Source organism: Bos javanicus, chromosome 9, assembly GCF_032452875.1.
Source record: "Bos javanicus breed banteng chromosome 9, ARS-OSU_banteng_1.0, whole genome shotgun sequence".
Lineage (NCBI taxonomy): Eukaryota > Metazoa > Chordata > Mammalia > Artiodactyla > Bovidae > Bos > Bos javanicus.
In genome coordinates this window covers 36,583,605-36,609,983 of record NC_083876.1, presented here as the reverse complement: position 1 = coordinate 36,609,983, position 26,379 = coordinate 36,583,605, and the positions used below count along the sequence as shown (strand labels likewise).

The window sequence follows — 26,379 nt, the reverse complement described above, 5'->3', positions numbered from 1 at the left end:
CCCAGGTTCAGTCCCTGGGTGGGGACGATCCTCTGGAGGAGGGAATGTCAGTCCACTCCAGTATTCTTGCCTGGAGACTTCCACAGACAGAGAAGCCTGGTGGGCTACAGTCCATGGGGTCACAGAGTCAGACACAACTGAGTGACTAACATTTTCCCCACTTTTATTGATATATTAGCCACATCAATGATCAAGATTCCAAAATCAGCAGGACATAATTCAGTAACACCATCTGAAATAGATACATCAGATTCTATTAGGTTGGTGCAAATGTAATTGTGATTTCAGAACGTGAGTTTTAAATCATTATAACTAGGCTCAAACACGTCTTTATTAATCAAAATAGGAACCATTATAATCAACACATTTTTTTGCCCATGAGAAATGGGTTGGTTTATTCTTGTAGTGTAAAATTCTGTACTTCGGGATTCCACAAACTCTAAACATTTTCTGCCTCCTGCCGGTTGTGGAAGCATTTTCCTTGCAAAAAGTTACTGAGATCCTTGAAGAATTTTTTGATGCAAGTTTGGTTTTGGGAAGTGCTTTGAGGCTTCTTCTCTGTCTAACCACTGAGCTGGTTGTTGGTGGTTGAATATAAAATCCACTTTTCATTGTATGTCATAAAACAATCAAGAAATGGTTTGTTGCTATTGCATAGAATAAGAGAAAATGACACTTCAAAATGATGATTTTTAAAATTTTTGTCAGCTCATGATGCACCCACTTATCGAGCTTTTTCACCTTTCCACTTTGCTTCAAATGCTGAATAACCATAGAATGGTTGAGGTTGAGTTCTTCGGCAATTTCTCATGTAGTTCTAAGAGGATCAGCTTCAATGAGCCTCTCAGTTGATCGTTGTCAGCTTCCTATGGTCAGCTACTATGCTTCTCATCTTCAAGGCTCTCATCTCCTTTGCAAAACTTCTTAAACCATTACTGCATTGTACATTCATTAGCAGTTCCTGGGCCAAATGTGTTGTTGATGTTGCGAGTTGTCTCCACTGCTTTATGACCCATTTTGAACTCAAATAAGAAAATTGCTTGAATTTGCTTTTTGTCTAATATTATTTCCCTAGACTAAAATAAATATAAAATACACAGCAAGTAATAAGTCATTAGCAAAAAAAAAAAATAGAGAAATGCACATTAAAATATATTTAAGAATGTATTCCAATATCAAACGTCAAAGTTCACCAAAACCACAATTATTTTTGCAGCCTAACATTTGTTATTTTCCTAGGGCATTACCCTATTGGGAATCTACTAAACTTCATAAGAATTCCACTTTTTTTTTCACTTGGCTCAGACAGAGGTGGAGGGTGAGGGGTGGGGAGTATTGAAGCTTGACAAACGGATCTGTTGTATTTTAACAAACTTTACTGGAAATAATTTCAAATAGGCAACTTCATAGTTTCTGAATAAATTATTGTTGTTTAGTCACTAAATCATGTCTGACCCTTCAGGACCCCATGGACTGCAGCCCACCGCCCAGGCTCCTCTGTCCATGGGATTTCTCAAGCAAGAAAACTTCACTGGGTTGTCATTTCCTTCTCCAGGTTGATTTTCCAGACCCAAGGATGGAATCCATGTCTCCTGCACTCAGGGAGTCTCCTGCATTGCAGGCAGATTCTTTATCACTGAGCCACCTGGGAAGCCCTTCTGAATGAATACAATCTGCTATAAGGATAGCCATGTCATCAAGTCATCAAAGATAAAGATATATCTTTATTACATGTTCAACCACTATGTGAAGTATGTACAACTAACACAAAAAGCAGCAAAAATAATAATAATAAAGTAAACCTCTAAGGAGAATGTTTTTATTGTAGTCTTTTGAGAAACACAAGGAAAAGACAGTATATAACACAGTTTACCCATGGAAGAGAGGTACTTGATTCATTTAAGGGGAATTAAGTAAATGCATTCATCATTATTTGGCCATACTTGGAAAGAAAGAACTACTCTTGTTATCTTTTTGGGTTCCCCTCAACCACAGCTCATCACAGTGATATCGTGTGGTTTCTCAAATTTCTCATTATATCTTCATTCCTAAAACATTTCCTCTTCTGACCAAAACACACAGGAATGAAAATAAAGAAGAAAGAATATTTTTGAATGCACATGTGCTTGCATACATTATCATATCAGAGCAATTACAAGGAACCATTAAAAATGTTAATCACTTGGAAGTCTAGAGTGGAGACCAGGTGGTAAAAAGTTTTGATAATTAGGTAAATTTGAAGGTGATTTCCAGACTTCTATTAGAGGTCTGTATCTGGACTTCCCTGGTGGTGCAGTGGATAAGAATCCACCTGCCAATTCATGGGACACAGGTTCAGTACGTGATCTGGGAAGATCCCACACGCTACCGAGCAACTAAGCCCGTGCACCACAATTACTGAGCCCTTGCTTTACAGCCTATGAGCCACAACTATTGAGCCCATGTACCTAGAGCCTGTGCTCTGCAACAAAAGAAGCCTCGGCAATGAGCAGCCCATGCACCACAACTAGAGAGTAGCCCCTGCTCGCCACAACTAGAGACAACCCGTGCAAAGCAATGAAGACCTAGTGCTGCCAAAAATACATAAATCTAAATAAATATTTTTTTAAAAAGAGGTCTGTGTGCAAGGTAATAAGACTTTGGCATTTCAGGCATTGAGTTAATAATCAGCATTAAGAGAAAGAGCAGTTATACCTAATAGATAGGAAATACAGTCAGCCCTCCTGTATCTGTGGGTTTCATATCCTCAGATTCAACCAACCACAGAGAGAAAATACTCAGAAAAAAATTCCAGGAAGTTACAAAAAGCAAAACTCGAATTGGCCTTATAGTCAACTATTTACATAGTGTTTACATTACGTAAGTAACATAGAGATAAGTATATGGGAGGATGTGAGTAAGTTATAGGCCAATATTGTGCCATTTTATATAAGGGACTTAAGGATCTGAGGGATTTTGGTTTCTTCAGTGGTCCTGGAACCTATCACAAAGGACATGGAGCAACACTGTATATCCAGATAAAAATGAGACTGAAGTATTCCTACATCACTGAGACTTGAGTCCTAGAGTTTCCAATGTGCTTGTTAACAGTCTTATGGACTCTACGGGAGAGGGAGAGGGTGGGAAGATTTGGGAGAATGGCATTGAAACATGTAAAATATCATGTATGAAACGAGTTGCCAGTCCAGGTTCGATGCATGATACTGGATGCTTGGGGCTAGTGCACTGGGACGACCCAGAGGGATGGTATTGGGAGGGAGAAGGGAGGAGGGTTCAGGATGGGGAACACATGTATACCTGTGGCGGATTCATTTTGATATTTGGCAAAACTAATACAACTATGTAAAGTTTAAAAATAAAATAAAAATTAAAAAAAAAACAAAAAAACACAGCATCCAGGTACGTCCTTGGCAGTCCAGTGGTTAAGACTTGACTTTCCAATGCAGGGCGTGCAGGCACAATCCTTTGTTGGGGAGCTAAGACGCCACATGCCTCAGGGCCATAAACAACAGAAGCAATATTGTAACAAATTCAATAAATTCTTTAAAAAAAAATGCATTGTTTAAAATAATTTTCTTTTAAGTAGCATATTTGTTCTCTCTCAACAAACTCTGCCCAGATAATGTCAACAAGAGTGGTTTTATCTGTGGAACTAGGGCTGGATGAAAATTTCTTTCATATGGTTATCAGTACTTACCAACAGTCTCTTATAGATGAGCCATTGTGCTAGGCATTTAGGACATGTCCATAAAGAGTCAAGGTTCTTGCCCTTGAGGAAATCAAGAGGTATAAGGAAGACTTGTAAATAGATTAGGAAATACAACAGAAAGCCAACTGGAAAACAAATTTAGATTCATGCTTTAGAAAAGATTTAAATGAAATAAACAATTAAAACGAAAATATGAAGAGGAATCCAAGGTACAATTTCAAACTCTTAGAATGGGAAAGACCCCATTCTGATGATTTGACCCATAAAAACAAAAAGCTATACATAGCAAGAGGTACTCTAAGCAAAGTCAAAAGAAAGGGGACAAATTGGGGAGAAAATATTTACAGCTTATATTATAAATAAAGGATTAAATTCCCTGAAGAGTTTTTATAAATTAAAAAAAATCCTAATATAATCTGAGCAAAGGACATGGACCTTTCACTTAACAGAAAATATAATGGCTCTGAAATATATTAAAATATATTCAACTTCACTTAGAACTACAAATTAAAATGATATCATTTCCTATCTATTAGATTAGCAAAAATCAAAAAATCTGATAACACAGTGTTATTGAGAGTTATGGGAGAATTTTCAAGTATTATTGCTACCGAGTCCAAGCTTGTACTACTTGCTGCATGACAGGCTAATCAATCGAGAGACAGGTTGCTGGAGCAAGGAATAATGACTTTATTTAGAAGCCAGTAGACTGAGAAGATGGTAGACAAGAATTCCAAAGAACTTTCTTCCCAGAGTTAGAGTTCAGGCTTCTTTTACACTAAAAGTGAAAGTTTTAGTTGCTCAGTCATGTCCAACTGTTTGCCACCCCATGGACTGTAGCCCACTAATCTGCTCTGTCCACAGAATTCTCCAGGCAAGAATACTGGAGTGGTTTGCCATTCCCTTCTCCAGGGGATCTTCCCAACCCAAGGATCAATCCTGGGTCTCCCACACTGTAGGCAGATTCTTTACCATCTGAGCCAAAGGGAGTAGGCAAAGTCCTGGTTCTGGTCAGACTCTGGAGGGGATACGCTAGTTTCATCTTTACAACAGCCAGTCCCAGGTGAGCCTGGTCAGGATATTTGTTGTGAGCTACACAAAGGCATTTTAGCTTAATGTTCATTATTAGAGGGGCAGGTTTCCCAAAGAAGGGTCACCATGTATGTATAATTTGAGCTTAACGGCAGCATCCCCTTAGTGATTAACTTGTAACAGAATACAAAGTTTCTTTACTATTACATTTTTGATAGTAGTGTAAGTCAGCAAAATCTCTGATAACAATTTATAATATCCATCAAAACTATAGACACATACTTCCTTGTATCCAGAAATTCTACTTCTAGAAATTCATCCCACAATTATATCCATACATGTAAAATGACACATATACATTATTATTAATTGTAGCATTGTTTGTAGTAGCAAAAAGGTAACAAGAGTAGAAACAACCTGAATGTCCATCAATAAAAGTTGAGTAAAGTAGGGGTATATATATATGATGGAATACTTGGCTTTGGGGTTATTTATTGCTATTCACAAACCACCCTAAAACATAGTGGCTTAAAACAATAATAATTATTGATTTCTTCTCAAAATTCGACGGGTGACTATGCTTAGCTGGGGAAGTTCTGTTCTATGTGATATGAGCTGGGGTTGCGGTCATCTGGAGACTCAATGAGGCTGTATTGTCCAAAATGGCTCATTCAGATGGCTGGCAGTTGGTGCTGGTTGTTGGGCTGAAAGTAAGCTGAGACTGTTGATCATAGTGTATTAGCATTAGCTCTTCTCCATGTGTCCTCTCCTTATGGCTTGGGCTTCTTCCAGCAAGATGGCTCACTTCCAAGAGGGAGTGTGGCCAGAGCATAAAGCTGTAGCTCTCTTTAAGGGTCAGCCTTAGAAATAATCACTTCTAACTCATTCTATTGACAAAATGAGTGATAAGGCCAGGCCAGATTCAAAGCAAGGGAAATAGACTCTTTCTCTTAAGTAAAAGTATGGCAAAGAACTTGTGGCCATCTTTAATCTACCAAAAAGAAAAAAAGTAATACTTTATATACTGATCTGATAATTTCCGGTATGCACTGTTAATTAATGGGTATATAACTGTGTATATAATATGATAGTACTGTCAATACAAAAAGTGTGGATGAGAAGAATACTTAATTGTTTACATGCACCCAGGAGCGTCTTTAGAGAATACACAAGAAACTGGGTAGCTAGACCCAGAGGAAGAATGTTCAGTGATTTCTCTTTTTACCTTTTGAATGTTTCATAATATGAAGGTAGTATTTATTTTAAAATGTTAAACTATAAAAATGATAACATAGTAATTATTACAGGCTACATTTCCTAAAGATACGTGATGAAACAATCAATAGTCAATTCGGAAAGAAATGGAAAATTTTACTTAAGCCAACCTGAGGATTATAACCCAGAAAACAGTCTTTCTGATAGCTCAAAGGACTATTCCAAAAAGGTAAGGGGAGAGGCCAGTATGTTCGTGATTTTAGAGAAGGGGCACATGTACGTAATCAATCACACATCTTGCTCCTTGTGAGGAATAGGTATCTTAGTTAATAACTTTAGAGTTTTTCTACATACAGGAAGATGCAAGACACTGAGTTCACAAAGTTTTCTCCTGAAAACCTCTGACTATCTGAGGGCCAGTTCTGTCAGTTTTCCCAGAGCACAACGTGCTCAGATCTTCACCCTGAATTCATTTCCGGGTGTATTATATGTCAGCATCTGTAGTGGATAATGACTTGATTCTTATAGAACTTGATAGTGGGCAAAATTCTTATAATCCCCCCTTTTCAGCCTTAACTTAAATGAGGATTTGGGAGGCATTTCATGACCAACTTGTCCCATGTTGCTCATTCCCAGGTCAGCTAAGGGGTTCACTGACAGGTAATGTGCTATTACTGAACTAAGTCTTGTTAACAGTAGCCAAAAGCCTTTGGACTATTTGTCTTAACTTATTATGTCTGTTATGGTTCAGGAAATGTTTCTCTTTTGTTGCTTCTTCCCATATCTCAAGTTTTACTAACACAGCCATTGATCTCATAAAATTATACATTTGGTCAATCATTTCAAGTCATCTAATCATCATTAATTTTATCAGCAGCTCAGTCACACATCTGGTAGTACAAGAAACAATAATTTCATAAATAAGCAGAATATAAGTAATATAGCAAGTAACATTAATCAGGATATAAGTAATAGGTTAAGCTAAGAACTTCTGTTAGGTAAGGCCTAATATCTCCCCAGGTCATCTGACCTAGTCTGTTCTCTAGCAGTTGCTATCTTTAAGCAAAATAATATTTTGGCATTGTACATAAAATTCACCGAAAGTATCTACATGCACGGGCTTCCCAGGTGATACTAGTGGTAAAGAACCCACCTGCCAATGCAGGAGATATGAGACGTGGGTCTGATCCCTGGGTCAGGAATACCTCCTGGAGGAGGGCATGGCAACCATTCCAGTATTCTTGCCTGGAGAATCCCATGGACAGAGGAGCCTGGTGGGCCGCAATCTATGGGGTGGCAAAGAGTAGGACACGACTGAAATGACTTAGCATACACGCATGCATGTGCATACACAAGGCAAGTAGTAGGTCATTATGACCCTTTATAGGACTGAGAAAAGAAGGTCACCTTTTAAGGAGTGGCAGGGCTGGCACCAGGAGGAGAAAGTTTGATCTTCATGGTTGAGCAAGCATCTCTGCCATTGGACAGATCCAGGTTATGCATAATACAGATGCCCGATGGCAACCCAGTCCAGTATTCTTGCCTGAAGAATCCCATGGACAGAGGAGCCTGGTTGGATACAGTCCATGGGGTCACAAAGAGTCAGACACTACTGAGTGACTGAGATGATGCATCCTAGAAGGGAGGAAGGAGGTCCAAAGGGCCAGATGTTTCAACTTTTCCTGTCTTGCCTTAAAATATGAATTGTTATCTCATTAGGTATATTTAATAGACAGTAGGAAATTTAAGATATATTCCTAAAAATCCATCATTTTTATAGGATTTATATTCATAACATTATTGGAGCTCAGAAAACAGAACTGACAATTTGTACTGAGAGAGAATGATTCAGAGTAGCTTTTATGCTAGGGCTTGAAGGGTGAAAAGCCTGAAAATATTGGTAAATTATAGTGAGAAGAAATCGAGATGGGTCAATCCTATGGTTTCTGTTTTTTATGTGAAAGAGGAGGCAAGGTCATCCCTTGAATATGAGTTTTTCAGGATAAGAGGGAAGGCTTAGAGAGAATGAAAAAGTTTGGCAGCATTTCTATAGGAAATGAGTAAGAGAAGCAAGAACAAGAAGATGAGCCAGGTCAAAAAATATCTGCGCTTGCAATCCTGCCATCAACAGCAATGAGATTTTTCTCCACTGACTCAGATACAGAGAAAACAAATAATGAACTGATCCACAGTTGACAATGGACAGGACAGGTATGGGAGAAAGTTAAAAGAATGTGGAAGGACCCTAGTATGAGGGGTATAAAAGTGATGGGCCCTGCAATCCTAGACAGGAATTCAGTAGAAATGGGAGACAATGAGAAATGAGCAGATGGAGAGGACCCAGAATGGGAATAAGGGCAGGGAAGTTAGACAAGGAGAAGACAACTTGATTCTTGGTTTGAAGTCAAAGATTTCAAACACAGGATGATTCTGGGTGCAGATACAATCCAAGGAATGACTGACTGGGGTTCGGCTTCTAGTGTTGGTTATTAGAAATGTATTACCGAGGTTTTATTTGACTGATAAGTGTAAATTGGGTAAGTCCACTCATAACACTCAGGCATGGGTCAAATGACTGTATTTTTTATATTCAACTCTAAACACATGGTTTAACAACAGCTCCTACTTTTTGGCGACTTGTTAGTATATTTACATGAAAAGACAGCATAATATACTACCTACATAGTATTCTAGCACCATGTAAGAAAACCTGGGAATCATAATTTATGTAGACACTACAGATATAACTTTTAAAGTTGACAAATGATGATGGAAGAAAGCTAAGCACTTTCAAACATGTTTAAAATGCAAAATTTTGAGTTAAACTGTAAAAACTTCTTGAGAGAAGAGACCCTTTTATTAACTCAGTGTACTCTGATACTCCTTTTGAAACCTTGCTCCCCTCAAGCTCTACCAATGTGTAGAACTATATGGGTCAGTAGTAAGAGATAAATAGTACTTCTTGTTTAAGTTACTGGTTGGTAATTTTATTTGTATCTTTTGGGGAAATGGATCCCAGCTACAATAATACCCACTACTCTCCCCACACCCCAGAAAGATGGGTGTATTCTTTCTTGTTCTATGTCTAAAGAACAAGGCTACTTCCCTGATCAAATTCCAAATTTCTTAGGAAAACAGAAGCTGCAACTAAACCACACCAGTAACTTCCACTCACATGTCAGTTTAAAAACAAGTTGGGAAAGGTCAGCCTATTCAACTTCCTTCTATTGTTGAGTTCACCCAGTTCCTGATTATATTACAGTGTGGTGGTGATTTTTAGAGGCGATTCCTTTATCTGTTTCAGCTTTCTAAGCAACATAAATTAGCCAGGAGAGTTCTTTTCATCCTGAATCCTATATGTCTTGGGAAAAGATTGTCTGTGATAAAAGCCATGATCTCCAGTGGCCTTTGCAAGAAAGTCTGTGACACTTAAGTGGAAACACATTCAAGAATGGGGCCTAGGAAAGCTCACCAGTGACACAAAGAGGCCACTGGTGTGCAGTGACTTTCAATTCAAAGAGCAAAGACACTCCTGGGCAGTTTAAACACTAACAGTTAGACTTACTGAAAATAGGGTTTTAGCTTGCAAACTATGGCTCCCGTTTGTTTAGGCTTTTATCATTTTGAAGTCATTAGCTTTGCCCCAATTATCTGAAAATATACATTTGTCCCATGTAATGGTTGAATAAGAATGACGTATAGAAAATTGTTTCTGAGGAAGTTTTTTAGCCTATCGTATGAAAAATTCAGAATACTATATTTTGTTTATATTGTAATTTTATCGACTTTCTTTTTTACTTTTCGACTACCAATTCTAGTCTGTTTTCTATGCAATCTCTATATTTTAGTTCCCTTAAAAATTCTGCACGGACAATATCTCAGAGTTAAAGTGAAATTCAATGTATTCAACACGAAAAAGGAATATCAAAGGCATCATCTGCAAAACAGACAATCAAAAAAAAAAAAAAAACAGGTGGAAGAAGTCTGGGAGGAGCCAGCGCCAGGCTAGGCACGCTTAGAGCATCATTTTTTTCACTGATGAGTGTGTACTGTTAGCAAGCTTGTAATAACACTATAATAAACCTGTAATAACATTGCTTACCAGAAGTGTTCCGAAGGCAATAAGTTACATGCATCATCAGTGTTTAGAAATTTGGCTACCAAATAAGTAAGCTCAAAGCGGGGATGGGGAGTGGGGACTGGTGGTTAAGAGTAAGGTTCTGCTCTGCTGAATTCTAATGATGTGACCTTGGGTAACCTACTTAGCCTCTTCAGGTTTTTCACCTATAAAATAACAATAATGGAATTACCTCTTAGGGTTGTTGTGAGGATTAAATGAGGTAATAACATATGTAATAGAACAATATCACAAACAGTGCCTGGTACGGAGCAAGCACTGAGATATCATGGGGAATTCTCTACTCAGTTTTTAAGTTAGGTTTGGTTTCCAAGGAGAGTCCTTAAAATGGTGAAAGTTTTTTTTTTTTTTTAATATCCTTTTCTAGAGGTGAAAAAAATAAGACCAAAGAATCTTTAATGCTGTGAAAGGATATTGAAAGAGGAGAGTCATCATTAAGTATTTTGCTTATACCAGTAAGGAAACAGGTTTAATTTATAGCGGGAAACGCTAGGCTTCAAGTTTGTAGACTTCCTGCACATTGAACTGTAAGATCTTGCTGAATTGGAAATTACAAAGCAAAGCTACCTGATGTCATTTAACAAGGTATTAATAAACTTTGAAGCTTCTCTGTGTCCTTCTAATTGGATATGGAGTGTAGCAATTTGACATAAACATATTACTATCTATAGGAAAAGAACTGGATTCTGACACTATTAGGGCTGCTTAACAGGGAGAATCAGTTCATCAAGGGAGTTCTATCAGCAATTCAGCACCTAAGCTCCCTTGATTAGATTCCAAGACCAATGATAAAGATAGGTTTGCTTTAGAGCAAAGTGTCTATAGTGATGTTTAAGGCCCAACTGTATTCCATTCAAATTACAGTGGAAAGCAACAGTGTTAAACACCTAATAATCCATTTAATTTGTTAGCAATCTCAGTTTAAATCATTGTGTAGAAGACCTCCGTGGCAAGCTATTTTTATTATGTATTTTTGGGTTTTGTGAAATCTGTAAAGTTTTAAAACACTAAAATTTTTAATATTTACCATTTCATTCTTTTACAGAAAATAGTACAAAACTTAAAACTATTTTCTAAACCAAATTTAGTCCAGAACATATGTTTGAAAGCATTGTTTAAAAAAAAATGATATTTTAAAAAGTAAATGTGAAGAAAATCTAGAGAAAAGTTGGAATACCACCTTGTCATAATGATTAAATTTTAGCTCAAAGGGATTGAAATATGATTTAATTTGCTCACCTATCTTCCTGTTACAGACAGACCGCTTTGTTGTTCAGTTACGATGTGAACAGTCTCCTTGAAATTGTATGACACTTGTATACAGACTTGTATGGCCATAGTAGTGCCCTGGTGACAGATGAGAAAACAGAGGTGAAAGCACCTGCCCACAGTTCTGCAGAAGCTTGGTTTCTTACTGGCTTCTGGGACACTTTCCAAACTCTAGAGTGTTGAAACGAGATCTGCTGCTGCTGCTGCTGCTAAGTCACTTCAGTCGTGTCTGACTCTGTGCGACCCCATAGACGGCAGCCCACCAGGCTCCCCCATCCCTGGGATTCTCCAGGCAAGAACACTGGAGTGGGTTGCCATTTCCTTCTCCAGAAATGAGATCTACTAACTCTAAATTCATATAATATATCAGGATACACCACTTGGTTAAAATTAACAGAGACAACAAAACTGATATAAATCTTTACAAACTCATGCTTCACAAGGGACTGAACTTCTTGTAACAGTTGAAAAGTGCACCCACAGGAAGAAGATAGTACAGAGTACATTAGAGTGTACGACTGTATTAAACCTATTTTTAAAAATTAGCAGTCCCCTCTGGGTAGAAGGTGGGCAGGGAATCACATGGCAGAAGCCCAGGCCTGGGCCCCTTTGGCAACACAAAGTTCCGCTCAGCTGCCAGGTGTGTGGTGCTTTCTGTGGTTTTCCATCTCATCATTTTAATTTTATGGGATCATAGTTTAGGTGGCCTCACAGAAGTAGAGTCTCTGGAGATCCTGTAAAGTACAAATAAGAGAAGTCATTGAGGGAGAGTTGCAGGAGGCATTGGGGGAAATTGGATGACTATGTAACCCAAGCAAGAATAAGACAAAGACGTTCACTTCGGTACTGGGGGAATTGCATCTAACTGAGATGTTATGTCACTCACATCTTTTGGACGTCAAAAGAGATAGAATCACATGTAAATAGATACTTTCAGCTTAATATTTTTATATCCTGGTAAATGATTCAAACCACAGTCATTGTGATTCAACCTTCTTATATTTGCCCTTGAAGGACAGGAAGTATAACTCACTTCTTTGGTATTCCTCACAACATATAGCATATGAAGACAGAGGGGGAAAGAGAGTTTGATTACATTTGTCCTAGGTTATTAAGGGAAAGGAAGGGAGAAAAAGATCCCTAGTTTTCTAGGTTGTTGTTCATTCTTGCAAATAAACCATGTATGTCCCTTCTGATTCGTCAAAACTAGTTAATTGGGTGTGAGCCTATATTTTCATTTACGGTCCACAAACACTCATTCTAAATCACAACCTACTCCAATAGAAAAAAAAAACAAACAAAACAAGCCCCAAGGCTGGCTGGCATTGAAAGTGCTGGCAGACAGAAGTGGTAGTCTGTTGGTAATTTTATAAGGTTTCTGTGCTGATCACCATTTGGGCAGTGTCCGCAATCGCTGATGAGGCGTTCACACACTCACAGCTGCCCTGGGCGCAAGACAACATCTGCACAAAAACAGACAAAGATTCTTCTGACAATTAAAAGAGCTGGTTACTGCTAATGCTATTGTTGTGGTTTACTACAAGAATTTCAATTAAATGAAAATCAAATGTGGTTCTCAGAGGCCATATGGTGCAGTGAGGGAAGGGCCCCACTCCCGCAGTCAAGGAGCCCCCCGTTCCTGCCCTGGCACTGCCAACGCCTCACTGTGAAAGACAATGCTCGGCTGACACGTGCCCAGGCCTAAGCCCGGGTCTTTAGACTTGAAAAGAAAGGACCTGTGGTTCAGGAACATGCAAAGAAACTGAGAAAAATAAAGCCCATCTTAGAGAAGAACAGACATACCAGAAAGAACAGAAAGGAAGGATCAAGCTCAAAGAGAAAACTACTGAGGATGGTGCCAAGTAAGGTAATAATAACTCATTATTTAGTGCCTAGACTATGCCAGGCCCTTAAAAATGTTCTTAATATACTTACTGGAATTGAAATGAGCAGACCACAATCCTTCAAAACTTCATTCATGTACGTCACTCAGCAGTTGCATTGCAATGCCAAGGGACCAAGTACTTTTCAAATATTATTTCTAACTTACAAAACAAGCTTTAACCAGAAAGTATAGTTGTGTTAGTTGAAGAAACTGAGACTTGCAGAGGTTGAGTTCCCTGGGACCACACAGCTGGTGCATGGCACCATTTCTCTTTCCCTGTTATGAGAGATTTGGGCAAAGCCTACAGATGACTCAAACTGCCCAGGGTAACGGAGGCCTGGGAACTGGGGGGATTCCTGTCCTGCATTAGAGCCTAAGATGTTCTCACTCCATGGCAAACTGCTCTCTAGACTTTAAATGGTTCACAGTGAGAAGAGGGCTAAAACAGGAAAGAAGAGAGGATGAAAAGCTGGACTCTGAGAGAAGAAAGGTAGTGAAGAAGGGAAAAGGTAGAAAGAAAAGTATAAGAAAGTGAGAAACGAAAGGGAAAAACTAAGTCATCATAATAAAAGGGATCTGGATAAGGATTCTGTTTTTTCCTGCAAATTAATAAAACACCTATTCCCTATGTTTTGACCCCAGATGCTGGGGCCTGTTTGCTCCAGATGCGACAACTGCTTCAAAGAGAGGCTTAGACTCAGAGCAAGTGACTTTGCCAAGTTGAGGAAAATCAAAATGGACAGGCCACATGGCAGAGAGCATTTTTTTTAAAAAAGAGACAGATATACTCTATACATTTATTTTGACAAGTTCATATCATATATCATATCAAGTTTATATCATAACATTATTATAACCTTGACACCAGATGTATTCTAAAATTGCACATAAAACAGGTGTTTAATCACAGGGGGGCCAGAGAACAATTCTAGGATATTAAATTATTTGCAGAGAAGTGGGATGAGCGTGGTTGTGGTGACGGTGTGTGTCTGATAATCTTCTGTTTGCCACCAACCGTGTCAGATTCGTCCATCTACTCACAAAGACTTGCAAATGGGGTAAGTGAATGTAGAATAATAGATTATGATAATAATAACAACTAATATTTAGGAAAGCCATTCTTTCTTAGCATCGTCTTCCCTAGTCAATGTACTTAAAATTGTGCCCCAGACATTCTCTCCTCTCTCCATTGATTTTTTTCAGTAGCACTTACCTTATCTGTTATTTCCTGTCTCCCTTCAGAGAAGGTAAACTCCCTGGGGCTGGGGTTGCTGTTCTGTTCACTGCTGTCTCTCCGGGGCTGGGTTCGAGGCCTGCACATAACAGGTAAGTATTAGTTGAATGTATGCGTGAACAAATCAGTGCAGTGTTTCAAGAAGTATACTTTCGCTTTAAATTCATAATCTTACTTGATTGTCATATAATTCTAAGGTAGGAAGTCAGTCTTCAGAGAGTTTGAGTTAGTTGCCCAAAGTCTCCCAGGTAGGAAAGATGAGGACAGAGCTTGAGCAAGGCACCCTGATTCCAGAATCCTTAAACAACTACGCTAAGGAATAACAGCACATGTTTGCGTGTGTTTAATCCCTGCAGTTAGATTGTTAAGATTTTCTCAATTAAAAACTCACTTGTATTCAACCAAAAGATGATGACAAGACAAAATGGAACACTTAAATGATATAAATAAATGTTTGGTTTTCTCCAGTTTCTGCTAAAATGGTAATTGCTTGTGGGAGTGAAAAAAAACCCATAAATTTCAACATCAGTGAAATTCTCCTTTCTTCACATTTTTTCATAATATGTTACACATGTAAAAATCCAACTTAACCATTTTGCCTTAAACTAAATACGTAGGCATCATATTTTTTCAGAGTGCTATATAGCATGTCTTGCATCTTACATTATTAATTCTTGTTCACAGCGCCCTTTAGAATAAAAGAATATTTGATTTTCATTTCCCATTCAGACCAACTATTTTCTGCTCTCTGCTCTTAACTCCTTTCAAAGTCAGGAGACACTATTAATATGTCCACTTTGGATTCTGAGATGGTGATGAGCATTCCTGGGCAGCACACTGGAGACCTAGGAGCAGAGAAACGGAAACAGTGAAATGCAAAATACATGTTTGAGTTATGATGGTGGTGTCAGTAGGGTAGTTTTTAAGTTTTTCATTTTCCTTTCTAGTCTTCCAAGCTGAATTTAAATTTTTCATGTATGAATTTTACCCTGAAATTAGAGAAAACATTAAGGCACCATTCAGAGCCAAGAGAACTGGATTCAAATCCTAGTTCTGCCACTGGCTTGCTCTGTGGCCTTGAACAAGTCAGAACTCATTTCCTCAGCTGCAAAGTAAAGAATTGTGCCAGGCTGCTTCTGTGAACGTCGTAATTAGACAGAGCATGTGAAGGACTCTGCAAACTTGAAAGCACTTTGCAAATGTTAACATTTCACTCAAGAAATTTTTATTACACACTGGATGGAATAAGAAAGGAAAGTTGAAGTAACATTTAAAAAAATCTATTGCCTTATACTATAATGCAGATACAGTATAATTCATATTTATGGCCATTTCAGTAAAAAGAAAAACTTATTTGTCAAAACTAATATACTTAAAACAAAATAGACCTATTATATTATTTTCTCTATGGAAAAGTGAGATCTGAGTAGCAATAAGTAATTTTTTTCTAGATATATTTCTTATTTATTTTTGTATTATACTTTCATTGACTAGATAATGTATATGGCTCAAAAACTAGCAGTTCAAAAATATATGCAACAAAAGGTATCCTTCCCATCTTTTTCCCCAAATTGTCCAGTTTCTACACCCATCCAATAGGTAATCTCTACTTAAGTGCCTCATATGTCCTTTTAGACTCTTTATGAATATGAAAGCTTTAGATTTTTTTTTTTTTTTTTTTTTTGCAACAGCATGAGCTTCTTTTGGTTTAGAATGGGAAGAAAGATGATAGGAACTAACCCTTCTAGCAATGACGTAACATTCCCAGGGTGGCATGTGCCTTAGTGTATCAGACAGGAGAGGGCTGGAGTTAGAGATCACAGAAAAACAAAGTGAAAGAGGAAAATGAAAATGATAACAGGAAGAAGGCAGGAATCTCTTTTGTTTCTATCCAGGGAAAGGGTCCCAGCCCAGGGGTGTCAGGAAGTGACTGATGGATGTGCTTACCTGCAGAGAGGCTCCCGCCTTAGCCCAAGCTGAGGCATTACATGTCTTAGGCACCCTAAACATGCGTCACGTGGCTCGCAATGAAGGCCCAAGGTCAGCAGGGTGGTGTGAGCCTACTGGACCATGTTCATTCACCTGAGGGCCAGGAGAGCAAGCGCTGCAGAAATTTTTCTTCTCGGTGGAACTCAGTAGACCATCTGTGGCCTGAGACTGGAGAAAGGTTTATAACAACCCCTAAATGAGAGGTTATATCCGCTACAGTTGCATTTTTGAGGAGCCTGCTGAGGGTGAACACCCGGAGGAGTGCAGAACTCGGGTGTTCAGGCGTCCATTTCCATCACTTTGCAATGTGCAGTTGGAAACACTTGGCCTAATGAGTATCCTCTGAGGTCAGCCTTCAGCTAATTAACTTGGTCTTTGACATTCTGAGTTGACATACTTTGTCAGAAAATTCTTGGAATTTAGGAAGATTTGTTTATAAATGGTTGGCCTGATTTTTTTTTTTTTAACATTGTATTTTATACACCCACACCCACACACACACACACAAACTATCTCTTACAAAACAGCAGTGAATTGGAAGGCAGATTTGTGTCTGAAGTGTGCGGTTCTTCGCATCAGTCCTCAGCTATTCCAAAATAATTCAAGAAATCTAGTTTGAATTTCAAAGATGTTTCTAAACCTATGTTTTTGCTTCATTTAGTTAACCTAAAAATTCTCTTAACTTTCCTTGATTTTTTCCTGTGTAATTGTTTTCATGTGCTTCTATTTTTTAAATCTGCAAAGTAATACTCAGAAAGCTCTATGTAGTTGATCAGTCCCACAAGAGCCACTCAACAGTAAATGCATTAGAGTCATGGCTTTTTGTTTTCTCTTCTTTTCTTTCTTCATTAATTTTATGCTGAGCTTCACTGTGTGTCCTCACCAAAAAAACTGGATGAAGGGACAGATGCCACTGACGTTCAACTTGTTTGTATGTATCAAAGCTATTTTAGGATTTAAATAATTAGTTCTATGAGTCAGACATATGCAGAAGAAGAAAGAAAAATGCTAAAAGGTGTGCTACATAGTGAGAATTTAAAAGTTTATGATGTTTCAGCAAAACATAAAACTTGAACAGAATCTCAAATGTGATTCTTCCTTGTCTCTGAATTGTTGATCAAATACTCTATTCATGTGCAAAGTGATGTCAACATAACAAAAGTCATTGCAGCATGAATTTTCTAGCAAAATATCAGAAAAACTTAAACATCTCTAGGAGACTGTTTAACAAACTATGGTACATCAGTAAAACAAAATAGATTAGATGGTTGAAAAAAAACATAATAATGTCCAAAATACATTGTTGAGAGAAAATTCCAGGTATCTACTATGCTCCAGATATTCTGCAGGATCTTGAAGAAGTGGAAGAAAGGTTTTTGTGATCTAGAGGATGTCATGGTTTACTGGAGAGATGCAAAATCAGGGTGAGTGAGATATGAGGGTGATGCAATGGAATTAGTAACTTCTGGGAAAAGGGAAAAGGCTGGGTCACTGTCTTAGTCAGTTCAAGCTGCCATAACAAAAATACCATAGACTGTATGACTTAAACAAATTGATATTTTCTTGGTTCTGCAGGCTGAGAAGTCAAAGCACCAGTGGATTGGGTTCTGGTGAGAGCCTTCTTAATGGTTTCCTCACTTGGTGGAGGGGAAGAAGAAAGCTTGCTGGCGTCTCTTCTTATAGAAGTGCTAATCTCATTCGTGAGGGCTCTACTCTCATGACCTAATCACCTGTCAAAGATTCCAGCTCCTCAGGAGTTAGGATTTCCACATAGGAATTTTGGAGGGACACAAACACTCTGTCCACAAGGTTTCATGAAGCAGAGGATCCTTGAGTTGGGTCTGGAGGAGTGAGAGGCACACCAGGTTGGCAAAGTGAGGAAGGACTTGGTCACAGAGGTGCTGAATGGCAGGTCTGGTGGATCTGTGGGCTGCAGGCGCACACATGGTCCGAGAGCGTGCTGGTCAGTGGAGCTCTCTGTTGCCTCAACGGTTCAAAGCTGCAGAGCAAAGCCACAGGTGCCGATAACCCCTGTCCTAGACCAGCTGTGAAGGATGGGATAGCTCATTCATCAAGGTTTTTTGCACTAATTTCTGTTTTATAGAATTCCACTAAGATATTACTTTTATTCTGATTACTGCACTTTAGGGGTGCCTCATTAAATTTCGTGCAGAGGGGAGTGCCTCCTCCTCACCCATCTAGCTCCAGGGTATGTTTTACCTTAAGCTCTATACTAATGACTATATAACAACAGGACCTGCTTCTCCTTAACAGGAAGGAACCTTCTGACCAATCTTGTTATCTTAAGACTCAAGCTGTGGGAGTGGGTCTGGTAAGACCTTTCTATTGTTAGTAACCAGTTGAAAAAGTATATAAAGCCCCACCCAAACTAGTGAGTGGGGCACTCTCTGCCCCCTTCTGGTGTCTATGTCAGAGGCTTTCTCTATTCCTTTTTTCACTGGAGAAGGCAATGGCACCCCACTCCAGTACTCTTGCCTGGCAAATCCCATGTACGTAGGAGCCTGGTAGGCTGCAATCCATGGGGTCACTAAGAGTCAGACACAACTGATCGACTTCACTTTCACTTTTCACTTTCATGCACTGGAGAAGGAAATGGCAGCCCACTCCAGTGTTCTTGCCTCGAGAATCCCAGGGATGGGGGAGCCTGGTGGGCTGCTGTCTATGGGGTCCTACAGAGTCGGCCACGACTGAAGTGACTTAGCAGCAGCAGCAGCAGCAGCAGCAGCAAGACTCTGCTACACAAAAGCTCTGAGCGATCAAGCCTTGTCTCTGGCCCTGGATTGAAATTCTCTCCTCGGAGGCCATGAATACATCCTTGACTGTAAATTATCAGCCCCGCCTCTGAGACAATAACCGGGAGGGGAGGCCCCTACTCCTCACTGGATGGGAACTTCCTCCTTCTAATCCCTTCTCCCTTCAGGCTACACTCAGTAACTGATGGAGGGGGTGCTAAGGAGAGAAAAGCCAGCTAGGCTTGCCCACCTCATTCCCTGGAGGCTTCTAAGTTTACAGCAGGACTTAGCCAAAGGAGGGGTAAAACCCTAAGTGTGAACTGTCATTGTTGTTCAGTCACTAAGCCGTGTCTCACTCTTTGTGATCCCAGGGACTATACCATGCCAGGCTTTCCTGTCCTTCACTGTCTCCTGGAGTTTGCTCAAACTCATGTCTGTTGAATCAGTGATGCCATCCAACCATCTCATCTTCTGTCGTCCCCTTCCCCTCCTACCTACAGTCTTTCCCAGCGTCAGAGTCTTTTCCAATGAGTTGACTGTTTGCATCCGGTGGCCAAAGTATTGGAGCTTCAGCTTCAGCATCAGTCCTTCCAATGAATAAATAAAAAGAAAAAGCCAGGATTTTTTTTTCTTTTCCTCTTTCTTTCTCTTCCCATGTCCATGAGAAACCTGGATATTTTACTTATTGAAAGGAGGCTCTGCTTGTGTCTATATGTGAGCTTCCAGAAAGACCTCAAGCTCAGCTGTGGGAAGTAGGCTGCCTGGACAGCCTCTCACTGCTGAGCTGACAGGCTCCATCTCAGCCTTCTAGACTCTTCTCAGTGGTCCCATCAGGGACTAAGGCGGTGGCCAGGGACTTGATCATTTTCCACTCACCCCGACCACTTTAACAAGCAGTCTTTGCTGCTGCCGAGCTCCCAGTGGGGGTGGAGAGACCTTTCAGACCTCTTTCCTGGTCTGACCACTTTGCTTCCATCTCTTTCCCCTGCTCTCTCTGCTCCTGATCCATGGCCCCCTTGGTGTCCTCTAGCACCTCAGGGATGCTGTTATCTCAGTGCCTGGGACTCACTGTTCTCTGCATGGCATTCTGTCCCCGAATGTCTGCATGTTGACAGAATCATAAGTGTCCTTAGCCAGGCCCCTTTTCCAAGCTCTCTTTATAAAATGACAACTGTTCCTCCATCTACCCGCCCACTCCTGTACTTCCTGCTCAGCCCTGTTTACTTTGTTCCTCAACACATACATCTCTATTATGTTGATCATTTTTTCCATTAGAATATAAACTTCATGAAGGCAAGAACTTGCTCATTTTGCTTCTGGGTTTTCCGGTTCCCGGAGCGGGGCCTGGGGCAGTATAAGTATCCAGTAAACACTAGAAGTACTGCAAAGTACCCAAAGTTCAGATGTTCAGGAACACTAAAATTGATTATTATAAGTTAAACTTTCCATCAGGTATTTGTTATTATGTAAACACTCTCATAAGCCCCAGTTCTTCATAAACTCTGTGTTTATGGAATCACTCAACATAAATACTTGTATTAAACACATGGCTTGTGTGCACACCGGGCGAGCCCACTTACAGCACCCGCCACGTGACTGCTCAGCCGTGGTTCTCCAGTCGGTAAGTAGTATTGTTTGCCTTGTATCTACAATCTCAGTTCAGAGTGTTTTCATTTCTCCATGGACACCAAATGTTCAAGTTGGCTCTAAAAACACTTTTGTTTATTTTCCTTCCAAATTAGTTAAACAACTGAGATGTTACAAGTTTTTCTTTTCTTCTCTTAGTTATCTAATTCTTTTCAAGAACATGACCCTCAAGGATAGTACACATAAAATATTGTTATAAAGACCATTGAATTGACTCATTAAATCACATTGGCATTTCATTCAGAGGGTTGAAAACACTGTTGAAGGACTGTTGTGGCAGAATTCTTATTCTCTGGGTTGAATTCATCTGTCATTCACATTCTGATTCTAAGCACACCAGAAAGTCATATAATAGTTTATATATTTTATATTAAATATATTATATATTACATGCCATATATACATATATATTTAGATATATTATTCTATATATCATATGATAGTTTAAAAAGTGTTTTATTATGGAAAGTGTCAAATATATATAAAGTGGACAAAATAGTATAAGGAATGCCACAGAGGATGATGATGGTTGCATGGCATCATTGACTCAATGGGCATGAGTTTGAGCAAACTCGGGAGATAGTGAAGGACAGGGAAGCCCGGCATGCTGCAGTCCATGGGGTCTCAAAGAGTCAGACACAACTGAGCAACTGAACAGCAACAACAATGTACTTGTCACCTAGCTTTCATAATTATCAACTCCAATTCCTATTTCAACATAATTGTCAACTCCATAATCCTATTTCATCCATACATTCATGTACTTTCTCTTCTCCAGATTATTTTGAAGAAAATTCTAAGCATCACATTATTTGATATGTAAATACTTTAAAAGACAAGGCCTCTTATAAGATAATTTAAAACCTTTAAACAAATTTAATTCCTGAAGACCAAAGGGAAATTATTGATGATCAAATTTTAACATTGGGAAAATCACAGTTTTTCTGGATTTTTTTTGTTCATTATCTATATTAAGTTTCAAAAAAATTGGACAAGCATCATTTTGGACAAACCATGTAATGTCTGACTGGAAGTGTCTAAACAGGGGTAATAATCATGACTTCCTTCTATGAAAATAAAAACATAGAAGCATCAGAGAAATATTTAAACATCAGATTAGAATTTCTTTAATCTTCTGATTTTATCTTAGGATGAAAATATATCTTACATTCCCTATATGTATTCCTACTTCATTATGCATAGGCTTGAGAAAAGATGTGGTAAATGAAACAGCCACAACAAGCCTTCCTTGGCTCACTGCTGTTTACCTAGCTCTTACATATGCCATACGTGGCATGTAGTAGAGGCTCAGTAGATACCTATTGAAAGAATAAATTACTTTAGCAATGTAAGTTAAGGATTGCACGGCATAGTTGAAACTCTTTAATAAAAAGTCCAAACCACTGGAGGGTGGCAGTATTGCCAGGTCTAAGTGGGTGTCTACTCCAGCAAATGCCAGCCTAGACGCCTTCCTCTCTTTTTTCCTCCTTTCTCTTTATTCTCTCCTCTTTTTTCTTCCAGCAATTTCATATGATCTAGCTCCTCATTTACATTGTCTTACTCTTTGAAATCTTTAATGTATTGCCTGACTTGGTATTTCACATTCATTTTCTTTTTTAAAAAAATTTTATTTCTTTATTTTTGGCTGTGCCAGGTTTTTGTTGCTGATGAGAACTTTCCCTAGTTGTGGAGAGTGGGGGCTACCCTCTAGTTGCAGTGTGCAGGCTTCTCGTTGCAGTGGCTTCTCTTGTTGCAGAGCACAGGCTCAACAGTTGTAGTGCATGGGCTTAGCTGCTCTGTGGCACATGGGATCCTTCTGGACCAGGGATAGAATCCATGCCTCCTGCATTGGCAGGCAGACTTCTCACCACTGAGCCACCAGAGAAGACCTTACATTCATTTTCTTATTTAAAAACAGTTGACAATAAAAAAGTTGAAAATAGAAATTGTCACCAGTTTCTTCCTATCAAAAGTGGAGGCAACAGTTTGGTATAATTTTCTCTCAGAATAATGAATTGGAAATCCATGAACTTGAGCTGGCTAGTTACTTTCCCTTCCTAACTGCTTATCCTGTGGACCTGGGCTTGTTTAGTTAGCCCCCACAGCTGAGTAAACCAATTCTCTTTCTGTATACACACATATCCTAAGAATATTCTATATACCTTCTCCTTTTTTCTTTTTTAATTTTTATTTCTTTGGCCGCCTCAGGTCTTAGTTGCTGCACTTGGGATATTTGCTGTGTCATGTGATTCCCTTCTTTGTGTCGCACAGACTCTCTAGTTGTGGCTCACGCGGCTTCAGTAGCTGCTCCGTGGCATGTGGCAGTTTAGTTTCCAACCAGGGATCAAACCCACATCCCCTGCATTGCAAGGCAGATTCTTAACCACTGAACCACCATGCAAGTCTCCTCTTCTCCTTTTCAACCTCTAACTATCCAATGACCTTCTGTAGTATAGCTCTAATATACCCTGTTCATACTGTTAAGTCTAAAAATAATGGAAATTTAGCCCAAGTGATTTAGTTGTCCCAATATCAGAATCTTCATAACTAATATTTTCTAGCAAATGGGATTTCTATTCATTCTTTAAATAATTCCCTTGCAGGCAGCAGTCTCACTTGTAAGATCCCCTCTTCTTTAATCTCCAGTCCTAACTGCTGCCAGTTGGGTTTTTCTAACATGCATTTGACCATGTCACCCTCTGGCTTAAAAAACCATCAGTGATTTTCCAGAACCCATTAAGCACAAGCAAGACCTCCTGACATGGTACATACATTCACTCTGTTTTTGTTTTAATCTCCCCATGTCACTGTTCATCTACTTTGCTTCTTGTGCCCTCATATCCCAGCTCTTGCACTTCTTAAAGTGTGCCTTCCCAGAGCCAAGGAAGTGATTCTTTGGAAGAAATTACCAGCTGCTAAAAGACACATTTGTGAGCCAAACTGCTGTCACTAAGGTAAAGATCAAAATAAACATCTTTCTGAGAAGTCTTTTACATTATCTACGTAATCTTAATGAATCAAATAACTACGATGGTGTGCTCAGTCACCCAGAGCTAGATATTCTGGAGTGTGAAGTCAAGTGGGCCTTAAGAAGCACTGCTGTTAATAAAACTAGTGGATGTGATGGAATTCCAGTAGAACTATTCAAAACCCTAAAGGATGATGCCCACCAAGCTCCCCCATCCCTGGGATTCTCCAGGCAAGAACACTGGAGTGGGTTGCCATTTCCTTCTCCAATGCATGAAAGTGAAAAGTGAAAGTGAATTTGCTCAGTCATGTCCAACCCTCAGGGACCCCATGGACTGCAGCCTTCCCGGCTCCTCCATCCATGGGATTTTCCAGGCAAGAGTACTGGAGTGGGGTGCCATTGCCTTCTCCAAAAGGATGATGATATCAAAGTGTTGCACTCAATATGTCCACAAATCTGTAAGACCCAGCAGTGGCCACAGGACTAATAAAGGTCAATCCTCATCCCAATCCCCAAGAAAGGTAGTACCAAAGAATGTGCTAATCATCAGACAATTGCACTCATCTCCCATGCTAGTAAGGTCACACTTATAATCTTGAATGCTAGGCTTCAGCATTATGTGAAGCAAGAACTTGTAGACATCAACTGGTTTTAGAAAAGGCAAAGGAACCATAGATCAAATTGCTAGCATTTGCTGGATCATAAAGAAAGCAAGGGAATTCCAAAAAAACACCTACCTCTGTTTCATTGACTAAGCTAAGGCCTTTGACTGTGTGGATCATGACAAACTTTGGAAAGCTCTTAAGGAGATGGGAATACCAGACCATCTTACCTGTCTCCTGAGAAACCTATATGTGGGTTAAGAAGCAACAGTTAAAACCCTGCATGGAACAATGATTGGTTCAGGACTGAGAAAGGAGTACAACAGGGCTGTCTGCTGTCACCCTGTTTGTTTAACCTAGACGCTGAGCACATTATGAGAAATGCCCAGCTGGACAAGTTACAAGCTGGAATCAAGACAGGAGGGAGAAACACCAATGATCTCACATATGCAGATGATACCACGCTAATGGCAGAAAGTGAAGAGGAACTAAAGAGCCTCTTGATGAGGGTGAAGGAGGAGAGTGAAAGAGCCAGCTTAAAACTAAATATTAAAAAAAACTAAGATCATGACATCTGGCCCCATTACTGCATGGCAAATGGGGAAAGGAGGAAGGAGAAAAGGTAGAAGCAGTGACAGATTTCCTCTTCTTCGGCTCCAAAATCACTGTGGATGGTGACTGCAGCCACAAAATCAGAAGATGATTGCTTCTTGGCAGGAAAGTGATGACAAACCTAGACAGTGTGTTGAAAAGCAGAGACATTACTCTGCTGACAAAGGTGTGTATAGTCAAGGCTATGGTGTTCCCCATGGTCACATACAGTTGTGAGAGCTGGACCATAAAGAAGGCAGAACACCAAAGAATTGATGCCTTCAAGCTGTGGTGCTGGAGAAGACTCCTGAAAGTCCCTTGAATAGCAAGGAAGTCAAACCAGTCAATCTTAAGAACTGATGCTGAAACTGAAACTCCAGTATTTTGGTCACCTGATACGAACAGCTGACTCATTGGAAAAATCCCTGATGCTGGGAAAGACTGAGGGCAGAAGGAGAAGAAGGCTGAGAAAGAGATGGCTGGATGGCATCACCAATGCAATGAACATGAACTTGGGCAAAGTTAGGGAGATGGGTAGGGTTAGGGAGGCCTGGCGTGCTGCAGTCAATGGGGTCTCAAAGATTCAGACATGACTGGGTAACTGAACAGCAATAATAACAACATAAAATTTAAACATGGCCATTTAGACATCAACAAAATGTTTTATGTACCACAACTTTCTGCTAACTTTACCTCTCAAGAAGTTGTTACGTGCCATACTCTACACCTACTGATCATTCTTTTTACTGCAGCAGTTCCTCTTTCTTTCCACTTCCTCCATTGTCATTGGTGGCATTACTTTACCTTGGGTTTCCCTTCAACCACAGTGTTTCTTAGCCTCTTCTCTAACCCTGGAGTCACTCTCTCACAGTAATTCTTTCCTTCACGTACAATACTTTGATCTGTTCTCTTGCTACACACCTGACTCAAGTCATGGCTCTTTAGGCCCCACTGTAGATTATTCAACCTTTTCTACAGTTCATTCCTCCAGATTCTCCCATAGGGATTAAGAATAATCTTTCTCATGCCTCTTTTTCATGACATTATCCCTCACTCAGAATTTTTTAATTTTTTATTTTGTATTGGGGTATAGCCAATTAACAAAAAATGTTGTGATAGTTTTAGATGGACAGTGAAGGGACTAAAACATACATATACATGCACCTATTCTCCTCCAAACTCCCCTCCCATCCAGGCTGCCACATAACATCGAGCTGACTTCCATGTGCTACACAGTAGGTCCTCGGTTATCCATTTTAACTATAGCACCTCACTGAGAAATTTACCAACAGCTAACATTCAATCATTTCATGAATCTAAGTTGCTAACCTACTTCTTTAAATTAGA

At 39.5% G+C, this 26,379-nt stretch overlaps 1 long non-coding RNA gene across 3 annotated transcripts in view; it reads right to left on the bottom strand.

Annotated features, from left to right (window-relative positions):
- Window positions 1-7,288: 7,288 nt before the first annotated feature.
- The window catches only part of LOC133253827 (uncharacterized), a 33,693-nt gene continuing 14,602 nt past the window's right edge, over window positions 7,289-26,379 (bottom strand). The window contains exons 1-5 of one of the 3 annotated variants that reach the window (XR_009738464.1): window positions 16,430-21,717; window positions 15,074-15,327; window positions 14,462-14,561; window positions 11,334-12,097; window positions 7,290-7,591 (exon numbers count right to left, since the gene is read on the bottom strand). This is a non-coding gene — a long non-coding RNA (uncharacterized LOC133253827). Of the gene's footprint in view, window positions 7,592-11,333; window positions 12,098-14,461; window positions 14,562-15,073; window positions 15,328-16,429; window positions 21,718-26,379 lie in introns of those variants that run through there. The other 2 variants (XR_009738462.1, XR_009738463.1) reach the window with 2 other exon arrangements.